Raw genomic sequence first — 18,486 nt, 5'->3', positions numbered from 1 at the left:
ACTTTCGTGTTTTCATTTCGTATTTCATATTTTGGGAGAAAATTTGAGACCGAAATCACCGCATCGACTGGCGGTGGGCCAGTGCAGTCAGCGCCTTCGCAGAGGGAGGGGCAGTATGGGAACGCTGGCATGATGGGCGGCAACGGAACCAGCTGTGGTAGAAGACGACGACGAACGCGCGAGCAGTGGCACGAGGCATATTATTGATGATGATGGCTTTTGCTCGCGAACATGGCAATTTCAGGGAACTCTAGCCGTAAGCAGCTTCGCCGTAATACAGGCGTACATAAATATTCACTACAATATATTTTTTTTCACCACTGCTTCTTATGCGAGGTTACTCATAGTAGACGGTGCGGTCAGAATAAATGGTATTTACGCGTTTTGATAAACACAAAGAAAGGGTGAACTAAAAAGGTTGCTGCAGAGATCTGCCACGGTAGCGCAGTGCTTGCGGTGTTCAGTTGGTAAGCAATATGCCATGTGTTCGCCTTCCGGCAAAGTGAAATAATAAGGCTGCTGAAAAGATCCGCCGCAGTAGTGCAGTGGGTGTTGAAAGTCGCAAACGACCGTCACACGTTTGCTGCACCTGTGGTTGGGAGCCCGACGACGCAAGAGAGAGAGAGAGAGAGAGAGAGAGAGAGAGAGGGAGCCGGCGAAGGGACGAGGGGCGCCCTCGGCCGGCGCCTCGACCCGCAACCTGATCCGTGCCACCGGCTTTTCGGCGGACCGCCTGCCGAGTGCGAATGGCCGTCGCCTCCGACAGGGACGGAGGCGTCGGTGCGGCCAACAGAGGACGTAGACTTTGTGTTTCTTCTCTGTTCCCTTCGATCTGTCTTTTGTTATATAAACCTGTCTCGAAACAGATCCCAACGAGTGAGGTACTTTCCTTCGAAGTTCCTGCGCGCGCGGCCGACACCGTCCAGCTTAGTTAACGCGCCGCAAAAGTTAGCGCAGTCGCCCAAGAGCGACAGCAATTAAAGTCAGCCCAACGGTACGGGCATTCATTCACAGAGGGTGTGATGTACTGGAGTCAAGCAAGGGGTCTTGGGCTCGAATTCACGTTCAATTTCCGTGCACATAATATCACATCAGGCCATCGGAAATTACTTCACAGGCTGCCTCGTGACCGTCTGTTGATAACGTTTATTGATAAATGTCCCCAATTACATTGGAAGGTTGGTTAAACCAAGTTTTGCAACGGGATGACGCCAAATGCATTGAACATTTTCCGCTCCAAACCACATGCGCAGCCGTATGCGAACCACATTCGAACATGTATACGCCTGAGAGGCGTACGTCTTCAAACCTCAAAGCTGCGTTAACGCACGGTTGCCGGCTTCCTTTCGAGCCAAGACGGGGAGCGCAACAACACGCCCGTTCCGGTTCATGACCGCGGCGCTTCGCCCCCGAAAGAAGACGGTCCGCCCTGCCCGAAAAAAAAAAAAAAGAAAAAAAGACACGCACACACGCCCAGGCGCGCGTTCTTTTGACGAGCGTGTATACACCAACCGATGGGACGAGCACATCATCGCACGCCCCATTGAGGAATCAGAAGCGGACGCGCCCCTCGCGCGCTAACACGCTACGCTGCGGCTGCGAGAGTGCGCATTCTTGGCGCGTGACGACGACCGCGACGACAACGAGGGTTTTGAGGCAAAGACCCCCGCCTGACTGGCATGCGACAGCGACGCCAGCGATTTGGTCTCGCCCAACCACAAGGAACAAGCTTCCGACAGATCTGCGGCGTCGTCCGGCTATCATGCTTTGCTAGCCACTTAGGACGTCAGCGCTGTAATCAGGCATATGCAGTCCTTGCCATCGAGCAAGTGTCGCATTGTTCTTGACGACGCCGAAAATCCGCCGAAAGCCTGCTCCTAGTATAAACGCTACGTTCACACGAACGCGATAAAGTCGGCTCGAATCGGTTTGTCGGGACGAAAACCGGCCGTCGGGTTGAAGTAAACGCTAGCGGGTCGGGTCGAGCGAGTGTCGAGAAAAGTTCTGACAACCCGCACGCGAGAGCTGGGCTGAACCCGCTTAGCAAGATGCATGTAAATGCGGTCGTGTCGAGATAGGTAAACTCGACGTTTGACTCGACCCGCTTGCGTCGAGTTCATGTACAGACGAAGCAGTTAGGGTAGTCGCACGGAGGTTACATACCTAAAATGTAACTTTCTTGGGTACTCAACCTTCGAGATGATAAAATAGTACTAATGTATTTTACTACTATTGCTTTAATTATTATTATAGCCCAGGCTTTAGGGATAATCCGCAACAAGTTCGTAGTACTGCGCGGAAGCTCTTCGGCAACAAAAACGACTTTATCTGACTGTCTTCATGTAACAGGCAGGGGCATGTCAGGGTGCATTTTATTTATGCATGTGCGCGAATACACATTTCGTGCATCTTTAGGTGTCGTGGTGATAAATATATTTTAAAAGGCACTCGTTAACAAAGAAATGATTTTTCTACATCGCAGATATTCGGGATTTATCAGGAACGATCATAAACAAAGGCCGCGGAGGAAGAGCGAAATCGTATACGCTGTGCAAAATAGGTCAAGTTTGCAACCAAGCCCAGTTTACAGTAGGACGTTCGAACTCTTGCTGCTTAGGTGGTGTCGTCGTTTGTCCTGCAACTTCTATACGACACACTGGCTTGTGCAAACGTGTCTGTGAATTGGCTTTTACGTCTGACTGAAATGTACAAATAAACATTGACAGTAACTTTCAGCCTACGCCAAAGAGCGTGAAGACGAAAGCCTGCGCGCTCAAGACACATACGTTATGTTACTTGGCATTGCCATTCGAATACGCTGTTACTTCTTATTACTTGTTTTCTCCCCCCAAAGGTCGTGGGTTCGAGTGCTTTAACTAAATCTATATTAATTAACTTCGCCCTAATTCACACCAAAGGTCGTGGATTCGAATGTCTGAATTAAACATCTTAACCTTTCTTCTCTTTTTCTTTTCTTTTTTCATGATGAGCGGCATTGGAGCCAGCTGTGGAAGACGACGACGGTGAACGCGCGAGCAGTGGCACTTGCGCGTGTCTGCGCGAGGCGAGCTCACATGACTTTCCACACCACACGCCGCGTTTTTTAGGCCATCGGGGTATATGAGCCACTTATAAGGCTTTCGCTTTAATAAAATGAAGAAAGAAATTAAAGTGAACGAAAAGACAACTTGCCGCCGGTGGGAGCCGGACCCACATCCTCCGAATTACGGGTGAGGTGCTTTACCAATTAAGCCTACCGCAGGCGATACCATCCTCGCGACTGCATTTAATGGGTGTTGGTGCACGTGTACGAGATTAGCCATGGGAGTGTTAGCCAGCGCCACTCACGACCATGGCGGCGGATGTGGAACATCCTTTCAACTGCAGGCGTCCATGTCCTCCGGGATCGGGCGGCACGCGCCGTTCTCGGAGGCCATGGGGCGTCACGCATAGTACGTAGTGGTTGTCGAGGTGGTTGCAATCAGCTATGCCGAGTGAAAAACATTCACGGAAAAGAGAGAGAGAGAGAGAGAGAGAGAGAGAGTAAAACACCGTGCAAGCCTTGCGGCACGCATCGAAAGGACAAGTGCCCGCACGCACGCGATGCCGCGTTTGCACTGCTGCTGCAGGGGCGGGAGACGCGGTATTGCTTTGTTTCCTCTTTTAAGGCCGGAAGAGATCAGCCGAGCGAAATGGCGAAGCGAGAGTCGTGACCACGTGCACGCCGCAGACAGCAACAGGCGGTTGCACGGTCACGGCAACGGCGATAGAAAGGCGACGGGCGCTTGCTCTTGCTCCAGTCCCGAGAGTGGGTCGTCGCCCCCCCCCTCCCCCCTGTGCAGGCCTGTCCGCACCGGGAGTTCGGCGCAGGTCGGTGGGAGGAATTAAACCACTTGAGGAGAGAGAGCGAGGTGGAGAGTATTAAGAAGAGAAGAAGAAGAAGAAGGCGAGATGGAAAGATACACGCAACTGCAGCTCTAGGGGAAGAACAAGGGGGAGGCGGCGACCAACGATGCGGAACGGAAAACGGCCGCCGCCAAAGATTTCATTTTGTGCGTCTTCCTTGCTCGGCTTTGTGTTGCACCGCGCGGCGTGCGCCCAGCGCGACCACGATTCGCGCAGGTGGTTTGGTCGTTTAGCGCTGGCCGAAGAGGAACTGCAATGTGCCGTGCTCAAGGGGAGGCACTAACGCCAAATGAAATGAACAACGTGCAGCTTTTTTGAAAAGCAAGTGAGTAACGAGGGGTAAGGACGTCAAGCCAAAGCTTTGCAGTCGAAACGCGCTCGTTGTACACTGTGCGTAAGGATGTGGAAGGTGACTCCGCAAGAGAAAAGAGAAAAAGAAATGTGTGTGTGTGGGGGGGGGGGGGGGGGGGGGTTAAATAGTCTGCCTCGCACTACTGCGATAATAAATTTCGGCGATAGCCCTCGGGTGACCGCGCAAACGTGCAAAACAGTCACGCAGGCTTCCGCACTGCGCGGCTTCTCAGAAAGTTGACCGTTCTTTGTCCTGTCAGCGCAAGCAAGCGACAACCGCCTTGTACCGCCCTTCAACACTACGCGCGCACTTGACGGAAGTACAGTGGTTAGCCACCATAATGGTGGAGGCTGCAGTGGTAGCCGCCATGGCACAGTGCCACGCTTACTCCCCGCGCCGCTCCTTCAGTTCCAACTGTGGACAACGCCTCACGTGCGCTCGACAACGTCAGCACCGTGTCCGTCTCTCTGGTCGACGGGGGGCAGAACATCATGTGGATTCAAGCTAGTTCAAATCCGCAAATTGGCTTCAGCTGGAAGTCCAGATGAATTAGCCCTCTCTACGAAGCACTTTACTCGCGAGGAAGAGAGCTGCGCGAAAGCACGACCGGCTTTATTACTCGCGACCTGCTCACTACGCCGGCTCCTATGGCGGCGCGTGTCCGCGCAAATACCACGTGACTGTTCAGGAGGGACGGCGCGCCGCAACAGGTGGCGCCACAACTTACCCTCATTTCGGCAGCGCCCGCCGTGCGCTTCTGTTAAATTCAGTACGCTTGCGTTATCGTGTTGCCGGTAGGCCGAGTTAAACCGCATCGTTTTTAAGCACGCACCGCAAAGACGTGTTAATATTTATAAGATGCAATAATCGTGGACAGCTTTCTGTATACAGTGGTAGTTAAGAGGAAGCTTTAGCTCGGGCCCCCTCCGACGCGGCCTATTCAAATACATGTAAAACGCAAAAACGTTTTTATGAGATAACCCCTGGACCGATTTTGATGAAGTTTGTCGCATTTGAAAGAGAAAGTTAAATTCTAGTGACTGTTGAAAGCGGAATTTCGATTAAGGGCTTGAATTTTCTTAAAACGATTTTCAAATATTTGACCGTTTGAAAAAAATAGAATCACGAAGTTTAGAAATTCATAGCTTTGCATCAAGAACTGATATCGCGGTTCTGTAAACGACATTCATTAGATCATTCAAAGCGGACAAATTCAAAATATCATTTTACATCTTACGTGAATTTGTTACGTTGGTTACAACGGTTTTGCAAAAGTTGTATTTCCATATGATTAAATTTTTTTATATTCATATGTAACAGATCAATTTTGTCCGCTTTAGATGTACTATTAGATGCAATTCACAGAATTGTATTATCAATTTTAGTGGTTAAGTTACAGAGTTGTAAACTTGATAGTTTCGTTTTTTGAAAATTTCTGATTTTTGCCAATTTTTAATAAAAAATTGACAATCTAACTCAAAAATTCGAAACCAACAGTCACTAGATTTTAAGTTTGTCCTTTAAATGCAACAAACCTCGTCAAATTTGGTGCAGTGGTTGCCGAGAAAAACGAATTCTCCTTTTACATGTATTTAGATAGGAGCACTCGAGCTAAAGCTTCCTCTTAAGAGCGCGAGCTGTCAGCTAACACGCTTAAGTCTCTGGCTCATGAGCGTGCGAGAACAGCGCAGAAGCAGGCGTCTCGCGCTCGTAGCAATTCCCCTGCATGGCCACAAAAAGCTGTACCCGACTAACGGCTGATAGCGGTAATATTTTTCTTTCTCAGCGCAGCAGTTTTGCAGCTAAACAAGCTCAAAGAGCGGTTGTAGTGGTGGGCGCGGCTCTGGTGCTACTCGAGAGGCTTTTTTGCGCGTACAGCTGCACAATCTCAACATGATTGCTTCTGCTCTGTGCCTAGCAGCATCCCAGGGCGAAGCCGCGCTACTTTCCGCCAATTTACGGCAAAAAGCGCGCCATGCACACTTACTCATTTTCAGGAGCATTCACCCGATTGTTAATCATTTCAAGACGCACTCTACATGAAAAATGAATAAAACCAGACTAGAAAAGCTTGTTTGCCAGACACAATAGCCGGTCGTGGCCAGAACTTTATTTCAGGTCAGCCAGATCCTTACACTTTTAGGACCTTTCGAGATTTCGGTTTGGCATTAATTAATTTCCGTTTGGCGTGCTCTTCTGTGAGATCAGAGGCAAAATTAGACAAAAATGGCCTCATAAACTTGTGGACAATCAGCTTTAGCAGTGCCCTTCTGTGAGGCTCTGTGGTGTCCTTCGAGCACACAAACAGCGGATTTTTTGTGAGTGACGGCAGCACTAGGTCTGCAAACTTCTTAAGCGGCGTTGGCCCCCTAACAAGCACAGGAGCCACACTTGATGCAGCACCTTCCAGGCGGCTGACGAACCCTACGAAAGCTAAGGTAGGGTACGATAGCCCTCCCCGGTCCATGCCTGCTATGATGGCAGTAGTGGTAGACTGAGAAGCTGGTGCCCTCAAATTACTCAGGCAGCCCTCACATGCAATGCAATCTTGCACGGCTCTGACCAAGAAGCCAGTAATCATTGCCAGTGTGCTGGCTCGAAGGCTTCGAAACTGCCCACGAAATGTTCAGGCTCTCAGCAGTAATTGCGTTCTTGGCACGTATGCGGGCAGCAATCAGAACAGCCGGAAACACGGTGTTCAGACGCGCACAAAAACACAACGAGGAAGCCGCCACTGCTACCGCTACGCCAGCCCGCACTCGGCGTGGGGGTAAGTTGTAGCGCCACGGAGAGCAGCGGCGGTCGGGCGAACTAAGAATGAACTAAACAAGCAGTAAGAAATCGGGGGCTACGGAGGCGGCGCCGGTGAACAGGTCGCCAAGTAATAAAGCCGGTCGTGCGCGAAAGTAACTTGCCGTGCGAGAAGCTGTCAACCAAGGAAATTCAATTGTGCGAAGAGGCTCTCTCTCTCTCTCTCTCTCTCTCTCTCTTATTTCTTTTTTACCTCTTGTCCCTCAACAACTTACTGTGAACCGGTTACTGTTATTTGAGCGAGCCGATGCATGTATTCTCGAACCCAAAGGTTTGATGGACACTTCTCCGCACGACTACCACGGCTAAGTAGGGAAGTCGCGAGGTTAAGTTTCTCGCGTTCTCCGTGGTCCGAAAACTTTTGCGGTAGGCTGTCTACTTCGCGCCAGAACCATCTAACAGAGGGCTTTGACTCGACGCATTACTTCTGCCGTATTACGACAATGCCTGAATCGATAATGGAAAATGTCGTTGCTGGGGTAAGTTATGTCACACAAAAGCGAACAAATTGAAAAGCTTACTACGCTGGCTTAAATCTGGCAGCGGCAAGAACCCCGTGAACATATATCTGGTTAGTATCTGCGACAGTCGAGCGTGTTAATACACAACGTTTCGAATTCACAACGTTTCGAAATTGCGAATTCGAATTTCGCAACGTTTCGCGTCACACGACACAGCGTGCTATAAGCGCTTCTGTTCCCGTCTATAGACCGTTTTTTCGTAGGCGCCGCCATATTGTGAACGCAGTGGCGCCGCCTATGAGCAGCGCCATACTGGCTTGGGTGAAAGCGGTCTTTTGCATGGCAGGTATACGCTCGGCGGTAGGTTCTGGCGTTTGTTTTCGCGGTCGTGCGGTCTGTTTAGTATGACGTGCGTCTTCTACATGGTAAATGGTTCTGTGAGACGTGCTGAAGTGGTTTAAGGCGTAATCGCCGGAATTTCTGCTGGCGTTGAGGTGGACGGAACACGCAGCGCGATGTGTGCACGCATATTTGAGCCTACAATCAGCCTCGCAGATCAATTGTGTATTTCTGAATGTTCCAATCACTAATGTTACCTTATTGTAGTATTATCCTCTATTTCTTAGCTGCGGTTTAGGAGCCATGAAACATACGCGATGATCGTAACAGCGTCTGCTACGATAGGAGCTGTGATGTTATACTTTTACAAGCATTCAAACTGTTCGCTGCAGGTTACATTGCGTGACTACTTGGTTCGATGGATGAGGTTTCCGCCCCTGAATAAAATAGTTTTGGCAAGTAATACCAGCATACCTTATAGTCTGAATTAAGCTTGTCCAGAAAAGAGACTGTTTACGAACTGCGCGAGCGTCCTAAGCAGTTCTATATACCGCATGGTCCAAGCATACGGCATCAGCGGTTATATATTTATAAACGTTGTGCGGCGTGATTATGCGAGGTCCTATTGCGGCGTTAGCCCGTTTTCTCTTGCTTTTTTGAGAAAAAGGATGATAACCGAATTTTTTTTTTTCGGTTGTGTTCGTTCCGTTCTCTACGACGCACTCACACGTATTACGGAAATTTTGTCTTCAAAAATAGGTATCGCATTCTTTTTATGCGATCCCTCTCATATATTATGGCTGTATGTAGGCCAAAAAGGCAATGCCGAAGCGCACAGCTTACATATGTATCGTGCCGGTTCACCAACCGCAGTGATCGCTGTGTTGAGCAGAGCCATCGGCCTCATGCAGGAAGGATAGCGTAGACATATGGTAATTTGAAGGCTGCTTGGCTTGAAATGCGCGAGAACGATGCTGGTGCATCACAAATATTTGATAGCGCCTGTCGCTTAGATGTTTCGTGGTTGCCTTAGGTTGGCCGTGCACGAGCATGCGCTCTTATGTTTTAGTCCCTATGCCAAGCGATCAGATAATGAGCAGATTTACCATTTCATGCTAGTAATTCAGAGACGCCGTTTCTCTTCGTTGAATTAAAACCGTTAAATGCAAAAGACTTCACAACTCACAGACACACCGCGGCTAACAATGAGCATCGCGTGTTTGCGCCCCCAAGAGATATTTCCGCGTACTGTAGTTACCGATGCACCGAAAGGCTTCCCCGACGACCTTATATGAACGGAAATGGCTTAAATTTCAGTAAGTACCATCTAAAACATCTCCAAATCGTTCCGCAGCACGCGACAGCAATACTTTCAAGCAGCGCCGCGCCGGATCGCCCAATCCAGAGAGGAGGAAAGGCCCCCCGCGCGCCCTATTCTCCTCGCCCGATGAAACGGTCTATACTCACTTCGATAAAAAACGGTACCGTATACTCTATACGCACGACTTCGCGCTACAAAACTCTATATCGTCAACGCCAACCAAATAATGCAGTGGCAAACACACCGCTGTCCCAATTCAATTATAACACGTACGGACGCGCCGGCCAGTTACTTTCACTCATTTTCGTGATGTTACAACGGAGGCAAGCTCAATAGCTGCGTCCCTCGGGAACGCTGTTGTGGGGCGCGGATGCACAGAAGACATGCGAGGCGCGGTTTCGTAGGCGGACAACGTGATTAAACCAATCCTTAGGTTACAACCGAGTCTAGTAACCATTCTATGGTCAGCCGAAATTGGACTTTCATCATCAACAAGAACATCAGCGCACCTACACTCGTGAAGTCGTGCTAGTTGCAGCTATATAGCAGGGAAAATCCTGCAGCGCCGCTTGTCGCGAGCCGCACGACTACATCAGCGCGGACATCAACGCGGCGAAAAAAAAAATAATAATAAGACAAGCAAACGAACATCTTGAGGACGCGCGCGCAGCATCGCCGGTCACGACAGCGCAATGAATCAAGATAGCAGTATATGCACCGCCGCGTGCTGACGGAAATGGCTCGTCTAAGGGCGAAGGGGGGTGAGGGGGGAGAGGCAAAAATGAACTTCGTTGCCAGGAAATGAGGAAACACGGCGCAGGCGGAGCATACGCATCAAGACGACGCAGGAAGAAAGAAATGGGGGCGAACAAGGGCGCGACGAGTATATACTGTAATGGAGGCATCGACAAAAGAAACCCGAATGGCCCACGCAATAGCGGAAACGGTGCACATCGCACTTGAAACGAAGAAGAAACTTCGGAGAATTCCAGAAGTGGCTTCTCGTGTTGACGAAACCCACGCAGAATTCGTTTGTCATCAAGATTTCAGGATAAGCGAACATCCTTTCTTAGAACGGTTCTATTACTTACCGCGTATTAGATACTGCGCAACCACGACGTTTTAGTTACCGTTTCGCCACCATTTCACCATCCTCAGCATATATGCACTATGGAAGGCTTCGTCAAGGTACTTTTGTTCACTTATTATTTCTGTAGACATTATTTTTGCACACGTTGCGTATGCGCGCTTGTTCTGTTTACATAGCTCCCTATTTTGCCTTCTGCATTAATATTGCTCGCTAGTAGTTCCGCAATAGTTGCCGCTTAGGAAATTAAACTTACACGGACCATTTCCTTCCTTTATTTAACTCTATGCTCATAGGACCGACGCCTAGGGAAATGTTGGAACTGGTAACCACTGATCTGTATACTGCGTTTTGCTGGATGCCGCTCGCGCAGCCGGGTGCAGGTGAATCCATCGGAAATGCGGCATCCTGCGGCTGCTCGTCCCGGAATCAGGGACATGCTTCGCTTACTAGTGCGCTTGGTCGGATAATATTGCAGCCGTCGCAGCTTTTCTCCGTGGTTTACCAGGGGGCGCATGCCGTCGCTTAATGTCTGGTAAAGGGGCTTTTATGATAATCTGAACCGGTATGCGATATTCGTTTTTTTCTTACATAAAGCGTTTTCTCAATCACCAGTGATTCTAGCACTCGCCGCTCATGTTAGCGACGCTGTCGGCACGGCGATGACTATATTCAAATTCCAACCCAAAGACTTCTCCGGCCTTCTCGGGTAGTTTACGGCACAATAGGCAGGAAGTATATTATGAAAAAAAAATAAATAAAGAGATGCCGAGCTCCCGTACAGGTAAATTGTCGCTAGAAAGTATCGAATTTCTGACTTCCTGGCACTCGATGTGATAATCCAGTCTCCTAAAGTAGAGATCAGTGATGGTAACCATATAACAGAAAAAGAACACGGGCTGAAAAACAGCCGAAAAGACAAGGTTGCACAAATAGGCTAAAGGGGTATCCTGCACGCCAAATTAATAAGAGAAATACCAATTACCACTAGGGGTGTGCGAGTATTCGAAACTTTCGTATAGCGAATCGAATAGTCACTGTTCGTAAATGCGATTATTTTTAGAATAAATTTCGAATATTTCAAAACATCAGCTGCACCCAATTAAACACAAAATTGGGGCAGAATTTGGAAAATGTTCACTCCCGCGGACATAGTATAGACGTAAAACATGAGAACTTGTGTAGTAGAGCAGGCTACGTCGCTTAGGTAGCCGTACTTTACAGGCTATACAGCGGTCATTCGCGCTTATTGAAGGGTCTTGTGCATGTGAAGAAACTACTTTTTTTGCTCCTAATGCTCCATTTGTGCTTTTAATAAACAACGCTTTATAACATACCATGTAATCACAGAAACTTGAAAACTTTGATGGACGTGAACACCGTTTTATATCAATTGTGATAACGGCTGTTCATTATTCGAAAAGTATTCGATATTCGGTCCGCTTCTGGCATTACTCGATCAGTATTCGATTTCAAAAAAAAAAAAAAATCACTATTCGCACAATTCTAATTAGTACTAGTCAGACTGACTCCAAGCAAAAGAGCTGGGAACAACGATTAATTGCCAGAACCAGTACCCTGCAGAGTCCTGTAGGCTTGAAACACCAATACGTAATAATAACGCAGATATTCTACACGATAATCGGCTCCATCGTGATTGCTCGCTTCGCTATCTGCCGACATGCAGCCCGCTATGGAGGCTCGTCGGGGCTCTCGTGCGTGGTATCGGTTGCAAAAACTGACGAAACACAGTCAGTGCTGAAGGCGGACGAAACCTGGATGCAGCCCGCGCCAGCTACTGCGGGATACAATGGCGCAGCCAGGGAAAAAAAAAATAAATCAGCGAGAACGTTTTCTTTCACGGTTACCGGGTTTCCAAAACATATGTGTATACAGTCCGAGGTGCATATTTTCTGGGAGCGGTTATTCCTTCCCTCGAACACAGCAAATCTAAAATGACCCCGATAGCACAACGGACTGCCGACACAACGTTGCTAAGGTGAACCCGTTGCGCATGAAACGCCGTAGAGACCACATACATATATACATACATGGGCGACGTATGCGTTTCGCCCGTATTTCATTGTGTCTCAGTTCGTTTCACACGTCGTTTACCAGCATCACGAGCATTGCGCGCGAGCGGCACTTCTCGAACGTCACTGTGTTTGCGCTTCGTGTTGACACATTGGTTTATTTGTTCGCTGAAAACAACGAAGGCCCCTGAGCAGTGGCATCGCATGAGGGGATGGGCAGGACATGGGTGACAGCAAAAGTTAGGTGGGGTAAATGGAGCAAGAAAAAGACAGGGAGAGAGGACACCAGAGACGAATATAGTAAAGAAAATAACGATTTACTTATATATAATAAAGCGATTATAGGTTAAATTTATCCATAGTTCGCTTGTGGAATGACTTCCTCATGAAGCAGTCGGAAACAGAGCCCCTAACAGCACGCACTGCAGCGACTCAGAGAGAAGCCAAACAAAGGAGTAATCCGAAACGAAGCAGACAAGGCCAGAACCTCTCCAATAAGGAGGCCGCTGCAAGAATGGACAATGACACGACCGCGCGCGACACCTACAAAGCTCCCGGTGGCTGTGTGTTCGGACGCCAACACGCGGTCGCCGCCCGCCGTGAAGGCTGCGCGTGCAGCGTTGCGAAAGGGAACAATGCACTTCGACCCAGTCCTCCCGCAGCCGAGCCGCATATCATTTTCCCCGCTGTGGAAAGGTGGGAGCGGTGCGCGCCGAGGCCATTCCGAGAGAGAGGCTTCTTCGGCAGCGGAGAGTCCACGCGCTGCAACCGAGGGCCACTCGATAAAGGAAGACCGGTTGCTGCCAGAGCTTTCTTGAAAAAGACACACACGATGTGTTTGAATGAGTAAAGAGCAAGGCGCAATAGACCAGGACAGAAGAAGAACACAAACGACGGTACCAGCGCTGGTCCCGTTGTTTGTGTTCTTCTGTCCTGGTCTATTGCGCCTTGATCTTTACTCATTCAAGCATGAACAAACTACCTCAAGCAAGAGTTTTACACGATGCGTAGCTGGCTTGCACCATATATGTGCCTCAACGGGGGAAGACGGAGAGCATCGAGGCACCCTGGCTGGCACTCGACGACCGCGAGAAATTCGCGAGAGCGAGGGTGTTGCGAATACCACAAGGCTATTCACAAACGCGTAACTCGCACATTTACACGATTACGCTCAGAAGTGCGCTTGTGTGCGTGGATGCGGTGCGTGTTTACTGTTTTACGCAACGCGCTTTAACCTTCGAAGCAACTACGGCTCAGTCAACCGGACCACGAGCCGACACGCAAAGTCTTCTTCTGCGAAGTCTTCTGCAAATTAAGTCTTCTGCGAGATACCTAAGTGTGAGCCCCTCTGAATACTGTTTGTTTATCCTTCAGATTCTCGACTAAAATCGTGCGCCTTGCGCCCCGCTGTCCGTGGGATTAGACCCGCCGTTTGCAAGAAGCGCCCCGTCGCGAAGGCTGTGTTTAGGAACCCCGCGTATGCGCGTGCGCGCGCAGTGTATTGCGCACATCTTGATTTGGCACTTGTACAGACAACTGACATTCCAACAGTCCGTACTGGCCGATGACAAAACGAAGACGGCAGTTGCCGGAGAGGTACGCGCGCGACGCCATTTCGACTTAAACCGACTAGCACTGGGTCAAGTTCCACTGCACTGTAAGGAAACGCAGGCGTGAAAAACACGGGCGCTTGAATTATGGCGTTAGTGTTGTCCTTCTTTCGTCCGTGTACCCGTGTTTTTCACGCATGCATGCCGTTCCGTACTACAAATCCCTAATAACACGGTCAGCTTCTCTGCTGTTTCCCAGCTCCACTATCGGCGCAAGACCGGCGCTCGGTCAGCTCGTCCTGTTGCGTTTCGCCTGCGACACGTGGTTTTGCCGGCGCGACTGCGGCGGGGCGGCAGACATTTTGGCCCGATCGTCGTCGCCGCAACACTCATCGCCAGGTGTTTCCAGGCGCGACTGCGGCGATGCGACCGCCTAGGGATCATCCTCGCATTCCAGTCATTGTGCCCGAAACAGGCGATGCCAAAGCAGGGATCTCATTCCAGTCATTGTGCCCGAAACAGGCGATGCCAAAGCAGGGATCTCGTTCCAGTCATTATGCCCGAAACAGGCGATGCCAAAGCAGGGACCATCCTCTCATTACAGTCATTGTGTCCGACCGGCAGCGCCACGACAGGGTGCTACGAGATCGTGCTCGACATGGTGCTACGGCATCGCTACGACAGTGTGCGTCACCATTAGCCCATTGTACATTCACGTGCTCGTCTTTTGAGGGGTTCCTTCTTGCCCTCAACTGCGAGAGTATAAAAACAGCTGCCCCCGGACGCCAAAAGGAGGGCTCCGATTTCTTCTGTTGAGTGAAGTGCTCTCCCGTCTCTCTACTTCGGTCAAACCTGACCGCCAACTCTTTGCGATGTTAAAATAAACAAGTTGTTTCGTTGTTACCAGTCGACTCATGCTTTGCCGGGACCTTCGGATGCTCCCAGTTGTACCCCAGGCCGCCAGGCCAACGCTACCCTTGGGGCTTGCGACCCAGGTACAACCACGGGCGTCAGCACCGAGTTCCCAACAGATCGTACCAGCAGTCCGATCCCAAACATCTGGTGGCAGCGGTGGGATCGCGACAACGGAGGCCAGCAGCGAAGAGATGCAGTTGACGGTATGCTGAGCAGCTCAACGACGATCCGGGAGCAGTGCAACGAGCCCTGTGTGACGACTGGTTGCCTGCAGCGGAACGACTGCGCGGAATTCCTGCCTGCGAGGTTTGGTGAGTGCGGGACTTTCTTCTTCTGAGCTTTGCCAGGCTTTTTGTTAGTGTCAGAAACAGAGCTGGTAATTGTGGTTGTCGTTGCTGCCGGGTTAGTTTGCGGCAAGACAATAGTAAGCAGTAGAGAAAGCAGCATTCAGAGCAGCCATGGATTTGAAGTCGTTGCGCAAACCGAAATTGTTGGAGCTTGCAAGAGAGTTGGGTCTGGATGTCTCAGACAAACTAAGAAAACCGGAACTGATAAAGGCTATTCTTGAGTTAGAGGCTGAGGATGACGAGCTGTCGGAATGCCTTGAGACCATTGAAGAGAGAGAGACTGCAAAAAGACAGGAGCGCGAACTTAATGAGCAAAAAGAAAAAGAAGAGCGTGAACGTAAAGAACAGAAAGAGCGAGAGCAACAAGAGCGTGACCGTCAACACGCTTTGGAAATGAAGCGTCTTGAGGTAGAGATGGAACGCGCTCGTAATGGAAGTCAGGCACACGGTGCAGGAGAACGCGTATTGTTCAAAATGACTGACCTGATGCGGCCGTTTAAGCTTGGAGAGGACATTGGTTTGTTCCTGGTTAACTTTGAGCGAACGTGCGAGAAGCAGGGGTTCTCTCGGGAAACGTGGCCACAGCGCTTGCTCACTTTGTTACCCGGCGAGGCGGCCGACGTAGTCGCTCGCTTGGATAGAGAGGAGGCAGAGGATTTCGACACAGTGAAATCGAGTCTTCTAAAAAAGTACCGGCTGTCTGCGGAGGCGTTCCGTCGGAAGTTTCGGGAAAATGAGAAAGGCAGAAGTGAGTCATATACAGAGTTTGCGTATAGGCTTATGTCGAACATGCAGGAGTGGCTCAAAGAAGAGAAAGCGTTTGGTGACCACGATAAAGTTCTGCAGTGTTTCGGGCTAGAACAGTTTTATAGTCGGTTACCTGAGAACGTGCGATACTGGGTCTTGGATAGGCCAGACGTGAGTACGGTGGCTAGAGCCGCTGAGCTAGCCGAGGAGTTTGTGACGCGTCGAGCTCGCGGAGCTAAGGACGGTCAAAAGGGTGAATTTGGCTCGAAGTTTGAGAGGCCAAAGTTCACACCCATGAGATTAAAGGGGGACACGCGTAGTGCGGATGCGAGCGAAAGCAGTCCGACCAAACGTAAAGAGACGGCGGCAGCCAAACGCAGAAAGCGGTTCGAGATGAGGCGAGCGGGCGTTTGTTATACGTGCTGTTGCGTTTCGCCTGCGACACGTGGTTTTGCCGGCGCGACTGCGGCGGGGCGGCAGACATTTTGGCCCGATCGTCGTCGCCGCAACACTCATCGCCAGGTGTTTCCAGGCGCGACTGCGGCGATGCGACCGCCTAGGGATCATCCTCGCATTCCAGTCATTGTGCCCGAAACAGGCGATGCCAAAGCAGGGATCTCATTCCAGTTATTGGGCCCGAAACAGGCGATGCCAAAGCAGGGATCTCGTTCCAGTCATTGTGCCCGAAACAGGCGATGCCAAAGCAGGGATCTCATTCCAGTTATTGGGCCCGAAACAGGCGATGCCAAAGCAGGGATCTCGTTCCAGTCATTGTGCCCGAAACAGGCGATGCCAAAGCAGGGACCATCCTCTCATTACAGTCATTGTGTCCGACCGGCAGCGCCACGATAGGGTGCTACGAGATCGTGCTCGACATGGTGCTACGGCATCGCTACGACAGTGTGCGTCACCATTAGCCCATTGTACATTCACGTGCTCGTCTTTTGAGGGGTTCCTTCTTGCCCTCAACTGCGAGAGTATAAAAACAGCTGCCCCCGGACGCCAAAGGGAGGGCTCCGATTTCTTCTGTTGAGTGAAGTGCTCTCCCGTCTCTCTACTTCGGTCAAACCTGACCGCCAACTCTTTGCGATGTTAAAATAAACAAGTTGTTTCGTTGTTACCAGTCGACTCATGCTTTGCCGGGACCTTCGGATGCTTCCAGTTGTACCCCAGGCCGCCAGGCCAACGCTACCCTTGGGGCTTGCGACCCAGGTACAACCACGGGCGTCAGCGCCGAGTACCCAACAGATCGTACCAGCGGTCCGATCCAAACAGTGCCAGAAGCCGGGTCACTTTTCGGCGCAGTGTCCGGAAACAACACCAAAAGTTGTGTTTTTTTCAATAGGCAGCACTGACGAGAACATGAAGCTTCTCGAGCCTTACATGCGAGACCTCCTCGTGAACGGGAAAGAGTGCCGAGTGCTTCGCGATTCCGCAGCTACGATGGATGTAGTTCACCCATCTTACGTAGAACCCCATATGTTCACGGGCGAGTGCGCGTGGATCAAGCAAGCCGTGGAAGCTCATAGCGTGTGTCTGCCAGTAGCAAAGGTGCTTATTGAAGCACCTTTCGGAGCGCTTGAGACAGAGGCGGCAGTGTCATCTATGCTGCCACCCCAGTACCCGTACCTATTTTCAAACAGGTCCGATCACCTCCTGCGCGAGAAGGGGCTTTTGTTTGGTGAAGCTAGTGTTCAGGCCTTAACCAGATCGAAGGTTCGGGAGCTCGCTGCAAAGGCGGTAGTTGCGGGGCCGACGTTATCAAACAACGAAAAAGGGTCAGAGGCGCAGCAAGCTGATATTCAGAGCACGCCCGAACAGAATAAAATTGAGTCTGTAGCGTTGAAGGCGCCAGATACTGGAGAGGAAAATCCCGATTCGGGAAAGTTAGAAGAGCTATCTACTGATTTGCTCATCGCGCCTACGTCAGACGGACTTGATAGGTTGCTAAAAGTCAGCCGGTCGGCTTTGATAGCCGAGCAAAAAAAGGATGGCAGCCTGGAAAACGTGCGCTGCAATGTCAAAGAAGGTATCGCCAGGAAAACTGCGCGTTTTGTGGAAAGAGGTGGAGTCCTGTACCGGAAGTATCTAGACCGCCGAGGAGTGGAGTTCGATCAGCTGGTCGTGCCTCAATGCTATCGTCAGGATCTGTTGCGCTTGTCACATGGGGGTTCGTGGTCCGGACACCTAGGAGTTAAGAAAACTAAGGACCGTCTCTTGCAAGAGTACTATTGGCCAGGGTGTTTTCGGGACGCAGACCATTTCGTGAGGACATGTGACACTTGTCAGCGGGTGGGCAAACCAGGGGACAAATCGAGGGCGCCGTTGAAATTGGTACCTATCATTACGGAGCCTTTTAGACGGCTCGTTATTGATACAGTGGGACCTCTGCCGGTAACAGCCACGGGGTACAGACACATTTTGACTGTGATCTGCCCAGCGACAAAGTTCCCTGAAGCAGTGCCGCTTAAAGAACTCAGCTCAGTTGAGATAGTTAATGCACTACTGTCCATATTTGCGCGAGTTGGTTTCCCTGCGGAAATCCAATCAGATCAGGGCACAGTGTTTACTAGCGCTTTGACGACAACTTTTCTCGAAAGGTGTGGGGTAAAGCTGT

At 50.4% G+C, this 18,486-nt stretch overlaps 1 protein-coding gene across 4 annotated transcripts in view; it reads right to left on the bottom strand.

Annotated features, from left to right (window-relative positions):
* Positions 1-18,486, bottom strand: part of Sbf (SET domain binding factor) — a 164,112-nt gene that overhangs the window by 99,524 nt on the left and 46,102 nt on the right. The window lies entirely within an intron of this gene.

The sequence above is a fragment of the Dermacentor variabilis genome, chromosome 4, assembly GCF_050947875.1.
Source record: "Dermacentor variabilis isolate Ectoservices chromosome 4, ASM5094787v1, whole genome shotgun sequence".
NCBI lineage: Eukaryota > Metazoa > Arthropoda > Arachnida > Ixodida > Ixodidae > Dermacentor > Dermacentor variabilis.
The sequence above is the reverse complement of the archived record's forward strand: the minus strand, read 5'-3'. Positions and strand labels throughout refer to the sequence as shown.